General features: G+C 38.4%; 1 long non-coding RNA gene across 2 annotated transcripts; it reads right to left on the reverse strand.

Moving 5' to 3' along the window:
- Positions 1-3,152: 3,152 nt before the first annotated feature.
- LOC108951188 (uncharacterized) lies at positions 3,153-7,659 on the reverse strand. Of its 2 annotated transcripts, none has more exons than XR_010491459.1 (3): positions 7,530-7,659; positions 5,250-5,447; positions 3,153-3,543 (listed from the first exon to the last, which is right to left on the reverse strand). It is a non-coding gene; the product is annotated as an uncharacterized LOC108951188 (long non-coding RNA). The 2 variants fall into 2 exon arrangements; XR_001975505.2 differs by having other exon boundaries at positions 7,360-7,652.
- Positions 7,660-10,532: the final 2,873 nt, after the last annotated feature.

The following is a 10,532-nucleotide window of genomic DNA, read 5'->3' on the forward strand; positions in this document are numbered from 1 at the left end:
GTCGACGATGAGTACGAGCATTAAAAACCCTCATATATTCATTCTCATCAAACACAAACCCTCATATATTCATTCTCATCAAACACACAATCACTTGTGAAAAATATTAATTTCGAGCGATGTGGGAATCGATTACATTAAAACAACAAAAGTAAATTGTTATCTTTTGTATTTATTATATATATATATTTTTTTTTTGAAGTCTACTCGTTTAGTCGAATGGATGCTCAATATTAAAATGCCATGATCGAATATATACACGCCCTTTGCTCCTCTGTGGGTTAAAGTAGGGGTAGCCTCACTACCTAACCAACCCATTAATGGACCACATCTAGTGAAATCAAATCTCTTGCGAAGGAAGAAGAGACTTCATCCCTTTCGAGCCATTATTAACAATATGTTATTGTTCCTCGGTACCTTTGTTTTCTTTTGGTGATTTGGTATTAGCGTTAGGTGAGATGTGGTGGTTTTGTATTAAGAGTGGTGTGTCGGTGACATTGCAAGATGTTTGGATTTATGAACAGATCACCAAAGTTAGATTAATTAATATCTTCATTTATTTGAATTTCGTATGACTTTAGATCGATAAATAATTCTTTGATTTAGTAGGCTCGAGAATAATGATTTTCGATACGATAACAATTAATTTTTTTATTATTAGTTAAGTTAGAAGATAAAATATATAAATAACGAATCCGAATCATAAGAAGATTAAATTTATATATATCATTCAGGAAGACTTATGTTTGGTTGATACATTTGGATGGATGGATGGATGGAATCGAGATACATTCATTCGAGTAGGAAAATTAGTAAGTGTTGGAATCAAAAAAAAAGTAAGGAATAACCTACCTTTTTGATTCTTACGTTTCAACCAACGATCACTTCTTAGTCTTAGATTGTTCGAAGAGTGCACAAAGCAATCACACAAAAGTTGTAGTGCATCGTACGAACATGTCACTTCATTATGAGTTGACGATGAGACGTGACGATGGGGGGAAGGTTCCAATTGTTTGTACCAATCGGACACCGACCCAATAATTCACTCTCTATGGTCCCATTAAGCCACATGACGTGCTAACGCTCGATTCCAACTCCAATAGGGATGTTGGCGTCATTAGTAGTTTCAAATCACTAATTAACCTACTGATTTGTGATGATGTAACATTTTATCTCAATTTAATTTGGAAAAAGAGTCCAAATATTTATCGTTATTTTTAATTCGATCGATTTAATTGCATGTGTTAAGTGAGAACACATCTTCTAATAATTTATTTATTGAATAAGGTCTCATCTCTTAAAAAAAAATGAAGACTAGTTATCGAATAAGATTTCGAATCCTTAACTGAAGTTTTTACGAAAAGTTACAATTATTTCATCAAATTTGAATGGTTATTAATTAGATTTTTATCGAAATGTAATTAACTATCTTTTAAGTCAATCGAAAAAGAACTACTTTTAATGGAGAAGGTATCCGTGTCTCACTTTTGGTAACACTAGAGAATATAAGTATTAACACATCAATTGGATCGGGCGGAGTGGATTTAGTGGAGGACACGAGTTGGATCTTTGTCAACTTTGAGCTCTCTTCACCATCATTTGATTCACCAATCCCTCTAAAGATTAGGATTCCTAATCATACTAATTATGTGCGTGCATGGGGCCAAACATATTAGTTGGGATGTGCATTTCTACGAACAAATAGTAGACCCTACAATCATAAGGAATAATAATAGACCCGATAACCATAAGGAATAATAAGATGAGGGTAAATGCTATCTTATTTTTAAAAAAATAGTTCTTTTAATCCTAGAATGATAAAATAATTTTATCTAAACATGATATGATAGGGAATCGATAATACTAATTTGGTTCTAAAATTTTGACGCTATGGTTTGATTTGATTCGATGTCTTGGTTGGCCTAGCTCTAGCTAAATCTAGAAGGTTCTTTTCGTAACTTAAGTTAAATTTTTTATTTAATTAAAAATAATTTAATATATAAATCTTCCATCAATAATTTTTGGATAAAAAAGATATAATTAAGAATTTTGAGTAATTATCTTAGGATAAAATGGTACGAGAGATATCTTGAAACTTAATTATAATATCCACTTTTACGAGGACGATAATATATTAGGTATCTCACGACTTTATTTTGTAAGTTTATCTATCTTGGATAATTTTTGTATTCTAATATTGCATCTCGGCAATTTCCACCTCAATCACAAGTCTTCTTGATTCCAAAGCCAATTTTGTAAGTGGAGATTACATTTAAAATTATTACAAATCTCTAATTTTGAGAATTTATTATTATTATTATTATTATTATTATTATTATTATTATTATTATTATTATTATTATTATTATTTGGAAGAGCCTCTTAGGCTCAAAAGAAAGAGGTCAACAATGTTCTTATCTATGTATTTTTATTTTCTAGATATATAATTAATATATCTAATTTGACTATGGAACACATAACATTTTCATTTTTAAGTTTATCCTATTTATTGATATAACAAATCTTGGAATTCCCTTTTAACCATATAACTATTAACACAAATTGAGCCTACAGTGTCAAAATATAGTGGTAATTTGTGTTTAGTGATGGCTGAATTAGTTTCTAGAGCCATGGGGTCCTTTAGTGGATTAAGAGAAATAAGGAAGGAATTAAATTTTGTTTCTTAAATATCATATTAAAGGAGGCTTATATATATATGTATAAACTTTATCAGGTCTATTCAAATAAAAGAAAAGAAATGATGAACAGTGGAGGATTCTTGATCAGGTCCATAATACATGGTGCTTCACCTTCAATGTCCTCTCGTTGTTGAAATATCCAAAACAGATTCATTACTAGCCCATAAATAACCCGAAACACAGAGACAGAGAGAGAGAGAGAGAGAGAGAGAGAGATGGACTTTTTGAGCTGGTTTAGGTGTAGTGACACTGGTTTTATAGTTGGTGACTCTTATTAATAGGTATATCATATTAGATTAGTAAACACCCTTTTGATGTATGGCTTTATAAATGGTTCCAAATGAACTTAACTGCATACATTATTTAGTATTCAAAATGAAACATGAGCTTGTTTTCATTCACTTGTACATTTGGAGAATTTTGTGGTGAATAATTAGCAGGAAGCATGCATTTCAACATTCTTCACACTCTCTATCAGGGCAGAAGAATTTAAGAGGCAGTACACAATTTTCCTTTTCTATTCTTGATGACATCAGAATGTTAAAACATACTTTGCCAATAATGAGTTTACAGAATGAAGCCCATCGAAAAGATGAATTCAAGGATGAACTTGTACTATTTGCATCAGCTCGGACTGCCATGTCCATGTCCTCAACAATGGTCCTCTCGAGCCTGCCACTGGAGTCCTCCACAGCTTTCATCCCACACATTCCATATGTTCCATCAAATCCAAAGAAGTTGAAGAACACACCATTTATCTGCTGCTCTACCTAGAAATGGATGACAAGATGGATGTTTTGAAGCTCCGGGAGCTGAGCTGTCTTCTTTGTTCACAGAGGACCATCTAGATAGTAATAAGAGAACAATGTTAATGATGAATGAATGCCGATCATGAGCTAGACACAAACATATGGAGACATTACCTTGAAATGACGTACGTACTATTATCCCAAGGAACTAAAGATTTGGCTGGAAATCCATACAAAAGAAGGTGACAAATATGGAGACCTCGGCATAATCACAGGACATGATAGAATTCAGGTTTTCAACTTTTGCATACTGTATAGAAGATGATGACAACAACTACAACAATAAACTCATATGTCCCAATTATTTGGAACCGACTAAATTTGACTTTTTCTGTTTCCATAGGCACACTCCATTTCTGATTAGGAGCTGCTGCTGCACATTCTAACTAAGCTCTTGTCTTTGGCCAATCTAACTGGCACGCAGCAGATATGGATTGCTCATAAGCCTAGAAACCATACGACAAGAGTCTAAGGGAGGCAAGACGATTTAGCAGCAACATTTAAATGCATTTTAGAAATGCCTGATATAAACTTCTCACAAAATAAGATACGCTCATGAAGAAGTGATAGAAATGATCAGTATGCTTTGTCACATGTAAGAAACTTGGCATGTCACATTGGACTTCATTCATGAAAAACTGATCATTCAGTAGCAAAAGTATATTGGATGTAGTGATAATGAAATGGTGTTTATCTTACCTCTCTCTCTCTCTCTCTCTCTCTCTCATTGCATATGGGATTCTGAACTAGAACCATTGAGTAGCATGAAGAATCCTATTTACTATATTTATTGCCCCATGATCTCGGTCAGAGGTTCTTAAACTTGATCCACAAACACCAAAAGTAGAGGATGAACCGATCCGGGGTTTGATTCAAGAAAATAATAGTTCAGAACTTCGAGAGAGCAATGACCAATGGAGCAATATATTCTGCTCTGACTGAAAGCTAGACCAGAATACGCCTGTCATGCTAAATCATATCCTCTGGAGGGTGAATCAGATGCAATTCATTCTTAACCTCATAGATTTCAAACAGCAATGCCATGACAAAAACAATGTAAAAATTTATAAAAAATATCAGGAACGTTCCCATCCTTTGTGGCTTTTCAGTGCTCTTGAAGACGACAAAAGGCTTTTGTGCTGTGGAAAGAGCTTCCAGAATGCTAGGAATGACAGGATAGGTGACAGACAGCTTTCTGAACTTTTGAGGACGAGAGGTCATCTAAATTTCTCCTGAATCTTAACCCTTCCCTTCTCTAAGATGGATGAGAGGTTTTGGCCATCTACTTTTACCACTCAGAAGTTATTAGGATTCTCCATCATTACCACCACTGATGCTGGAGACATTAGGAAAGTGCTTCTTGTCTTGTATGGAAAATCCAGAGGACCATGAACCAACTTTGTCAGTAATAGAAGGAATGAATGAACAATAGAAAACTGAAAGCAGATGGCACTGGAACAGCAGGTCAAGCTAGAGAAGATACAAGGAAGAGCTTAGTGTGTCCCTTGCCTAGAAATCCTTGACTTGTGACAAGGAGGAAAAAATAAAACACAAAAACAAGAAATAAAAACTGTCACAACAATTCTGAGGAACTGCAAAATTGAGCTAGATGTACATAAACACTGTCACAAAGAGAAAGAAGATGACCAGTTAAACAGATCTGCTCAAAGAGAAATAGCAACATCAGGTATAACTAAATTATGAAGTTCTATCAGTCTTAGAGTCGGTTAAAAGTACAGACCTCAGGTGAAGCTATAGAGAGTGCCACAAATGAGAAATCCAAATGAGTCTGATAGTCTGCTTCCTTTGCTTCCTGTTCGAAAGAGTTGAACTCTGGCTCGTCGAGATTGGATGGAAGGGATGTTAGTTGTTTTGATCTTACATTTGTATTTCTTCATCGAGATATGTTCTCATATGCACAAATAAACAAACCAAGCACCTGCATGTGCCAGCAAGATTACAGCCCTACATCAGCAATACTACCTTTATATCTTTTGTATATATACACATGGCGCATTCATAATTTCCACATCATTAGCATCATCACCGTTTTATCAATATTTTATTTGAAAACATATAAATGATATATAAATAGTAATCAAAGATACATAACATGATGGCACATCGGGCAAGAACTTCTCACCATAAAAAATGTGGGCAATGGTAGACCATAGAATCATCATGTAATCTATGAGAAAAAAAGTCTACTTACTATTTTTTATCAAAATATCAGCATGATACTAAAGCATCATTCTTCTCTTTAAAATTACTGCTTATCAGACATGCACGTTACTTGCTCAGTAAGATGTGATTCTTCCCCAGATTTATCTGTTGGGTGCATTGAAGCCAGCTTATCAACTGTCTAATTTAGCTACTGATCTGCTTCCATTGTCACTCAGTTTCTGATGAATTATTTCAGTTTGAACCACTTTTACCATTGGAAAGATTCATTTTGTATTCGTTGAATTGGAATAGTACACAAGACTGTAGTCAACTCTCCAGTTCTAATGCTTGAGTCAATTATCAATGACAGACTAGATTCTCTCAGTTGTTTACACAAATTTTTTAATTTTTGTATATGCTGGTCTATATTCTGCTCTGAGCCTCTGACATCATCTAACTCCTGAGATGCATATCAAGCTTAAAGGTGTGACTTGTAGGAAACTAGTAAACCTAGGTCGAAGCTAGATCCCATGATAAAGAAGATGAGTGAATCACCTGACAATTGATTCTCCAATTCTAGCATTCTAGCGCTTGCTAAATCAGGAAATTCTTATCACCCTGGCTAGAATATGTTAAAGCTGACAGTGTATAGAATGTTTTAGCAAGTTTGAATAACAAAAATCAAGTATGTGAGAGACTAAAGGCCTCTTTGATCAACTACAACTGCTACTACAGGAACCATTATGGTAGAGTAGCATCACATGGATCAAATGAGTAAAGCCTTTTCACTATAACTACTTATTTTAGTTTCTCGATAAGATTCGTTGAATTAGGGAACATCACCAATTATACACTAGCAAGTCTGAACTTTGTTCAATGCCTCAAATAATTTGGTGGATGAGAAACTGATTTACACTCAAATTCGAATCAACCCTAGTAAAATGCCAATTTTGTCATATCATTGATCTCGATGAGCACCTAATGGCAGCACTTGGCCACCACAGAATGGAACAGCTAGAACTCGCAGTTAGTCCACAGTATCTTAAACACATTCCATTTAGATAAACATTTCAAACAACCTGATAAACCGCATTTTCCATATTCCACTTGATACAAAAACAGTATACAGAAAAAGAGGCTAACCGAACATAAGTGAAAAGGATTAAAGCTTCTAAAATATAACCATGTGGCCAGCAACTCCATCTAAATTTTCATCATTTTCTCTATCAAATGCACACAACTGCACCTTCAAATCATATATACACACATTGAACTACCGATGTAGGCAACTGGATTACACTGCTAATCTAAACACTCTAAAATTTGCCCCAAAGATCTAAGTAATGTTGAATGAGTCAGTTTAAAGAAAAGCTAACACCAAAAAAGAAATGGAAGTTGCAAGTAGGTCTATGCACGTGAAAGATAAAAGTTTTTTAGCCATTGTATATATCCATCTACCGTTCTTAACTGAATCTTTTCTTAAAGGCTTTGCCTCACTTTATGACAATAAAAGAAGAAAAGCAACAACAAAGAAAAACACTTTCCGAGAAACAAACTCTCTTTCCCAACTATGTACTTCTTCTGTACATCACTCTATTAGGATGTTTCGTGTGGAATATGTATAAGAAAGAAATATGATTTTTGAGCAAAGCATATACATAGCAGGCTCTTTGCCCCGACAGACATACCAGCGCCGACCAGCCGAGCTTTAATCTCCGCTCGGCTGCAACACATTCCGAAGAGAAAAAATAACGTGAAGAAAAAGAATGTTTCTTGTACAGATTCCACACGAAACATCCTGTAGCATTCAGCAAACCAAGAACGAATCTTTTCTTTTCCGCCAAAATCCAATTTTTACCCAAATACGTGGAAAGAGAACGATAAAGCAACAACAAATCTTTGTAATCACGGCCGAACTTCGACTCCCTCCTTCGCCCTCGGGTGGCTGTCTCCTGGGATTCCGCCCTGCCCTTAACCCTCGACTTGGAATTGATCGCGGAGAGAGAGACCTATCGGTGATGCCGTGGGGCCCGCATAACTTGGGCCCCGTAACAGCGTAATCGGAGACCACATCACCCCGGAAAAGTTTCATGGGTGGTAACTTTGTCCAATCGATATGAAGTGATAGCGTGGTTTATTTCAAAGTCATCAAACGAATCGCACTAATCTCGAAACGGATTAGTAAGTTCATATAAATTATGATGGGGGGTATTTTGGCCCTATGTAAATCACCGACAAATGCTACAGACCGATGCAACACTGTACGCCTCCAGAACTGCGGGGTGCATGCCACGTCAAGCTCCAATGGTGTGATTGTGCGGCCTGGACACCCCAAGGGCTGGGGGCGGTGTTGTCTACTATTAGGACAGTGTTGTCTGACGCCACTCAAGCACCCCCGAAGATGCCACCTCGTCAGAGAGGTTGTTCTGCCCATAGAGTCAACAGCCATGCCGGACTAGGGCTCGACCAATTCCCGCACACAGGTATAAATACCCCCAACCTGATCCAAGAAAAAGGGGAGGGGGGAGAAAAATCAATTGATCACTCCACTGACTTGCTCGTCGGAGGGACCTCGTCGGGTGATCCCGACGAGGGCCTTTTTTTTACAGGAAAATACGGCCATCTCACGAAGACGAGCTGCCAACCACCCCGGAAAAGGAGAGACGCAGCACGACATACATAGCGCCTGAATAAGCACACCAAGGAACGCTGATCAGCACCCCGTCATGAGGGCCCGGTCGACCTCGGCATCCAGCTCAACCGGCAGAAGACTCCCGACATTGACCCGTGGACCAGGCCGTGCTGACTCATCAGCCACAGCACATTTGTTCACCAACATTTTGGTGCTAGAAGGAGGGCCATGTCGTAGGAGCATCTGACAGGAACCCTCCCCGAGGGAGAACCATCGACCGACCTCCCTTCCGTCGAACCTGAAAGTCAGGCCCTCCTCACCCCCGGAGATGGGGGGATCCCATCTTCAACGCCAGATCGCTATTGGCGTCTGTTCAATGACCCGGGATTGTCGCCCCCCGGGCTCACCACAGGGCCCTCGATCGTGACACCCGAGGCGTTCCTCAGCCTGACCAAGCAAGTGTAGGCCATGGCGAGCATGATGCAGATGCTCGCTTCGCTCATTCCTCAAATCGTGCATCTAGCGACTCTCCCGACCGACCTGACCCAGCAGAGGCCAAGCGGGGAGCAAGTCGGGACCGGAGAAGCCCGAGAGCAAGCGAAGGACCCGAGAGGTCCGCCCGGGCATAACATACCCGCACCCTACCGAGTCACACTACCCCACTTTGAGCCTGACACCGTATCATCGGACTTGGCAAATGACTCGCTTAGGGCCCAATTGTCCCGGATCAACTAGCGTCTAGATGCGTTCCCGTGTGAGTTTCAAAAATCGTGGGTCGAGCCCAGCGAAGGCGGCTCAGGCGAGTCCCCTTTCACTCAAGAAGTACAGGATAAGTCGGTACCCTTCAACTTCAGGCAGTCGACATTGGAGACATACAACGACGGCTCCGATCCCATGGAGCACGTCTCTACATTCTGGGCTCAGATGGCCCTCTATGGCTCCTCCGATGCATTGATGTGCTGGGCATTTCTGACCGCTCTGAGGTCGATTCCTAACCTATAGCTCGCCAGCCTGGCTCTTGCCCGAGCCTCTTCAGATCGGTTTCTGACCTACAGCTCACCAGCCCAACTCCTGCCCGAGCCTCTCCAGATCGGTTCCCGACCTGCAACCCACTAGCTCAGCTCTTGCCTGAGCCTCTCCAGATCGGTTCCTGACCTACAGCCCATATGTAGAGTAGACTACATATCATTCCCCTATATGTTTTTTGATCGAAATTTTCACTATTTTCATCCATATCTAACTTAGTCGCAGTACTCATAGGGGTGTTTATTGCTTTTGAATTATCCATGTTAAATCGTTTTAACAATTCTAATGTGTATTTAGATTGGTTAATAAATATATCATCCTTAAGTTGTTTGATTTGTAATCCTAAAAAGAAAGTTAATTCCCCCATTAAACTCATTTCGAATTCATGACTCATAGATTCGGCAAATGATTCACATAGTGATTCATCCGAAGAGCCAAAAATAATATCGTCAACATAAATTTGCACAATAAGAAAATTATTTTCAAAATGTTTAATAAACAATGTAGTATCAACCTTGCCTTTGGTAAAATTATTTAAAATAAGAAAGGAACTAAGCCTTTCATACCAAGCTCTAGGAACTTGTTTCAAGCCATAGAGAGCCTTAGTCAATTTGAATACATGATTAGGAAAAAGAGTATTTTCAAATCCGGGAGGTTGTTCGACATATACTTCTTCGGAAATAAAACCATTTAAGAAGGCACTTTTAACATCCATTTGAAATAGTTTAAAATTATTACTACTAGCATAGGTAAGGAGCATCCTTATGGCTTCTAATCGAGCCACGGGAGCGAAGGTTTCTTCGTAATCGATACATTCTTCTTGGTTGAAACCTTTGGCCACTAATCTAGCCTTGTTTCTAACCACGATACCATTTTCGTCTTGCTTGTTTCTAAAGACCCACTTAGTACCTATGACTAAGTGGTCACTTGGTCTAGGAACAAGCTTCCATACCTCATTCCTCTCAAATTGGTTCAATTCTTCTTGCATTGCAATGACCCAAAAATCATCTTTTAAGGCTTCGTCAATGCATTTAGGTTCAATTTGAGAAAGGAAAGCGGCGTTAGCACAGAAATTTTTGAAAGAAGAACGAGTTTGAACCCCTTTTGATGTATCTCCTATAATTTGCTCTTTTGGATGAGCACCTACATACTTCCATTCTTTTGGTAAAGAAATTTCGGAAGAAGATGCATTCAAATGGCTAT

This window comes from Musa acuminata, chromosome BXJ2-9 (genome assembly GCF_036884655.1).
Source record: "Musa acuminata AAA Group cultivar baxijiao chromosome BXJ2-9, Cavendish_Baxijiao_AAA, whole genome shotgun sequence".
Taxonomy (NCBI): domain Eukaryota; kingdom Viridiplantae; phylum Streptophyta; class Magnoliopsida; order Zingiberales; family Musaceae; genus Musa; species Musa acuminata.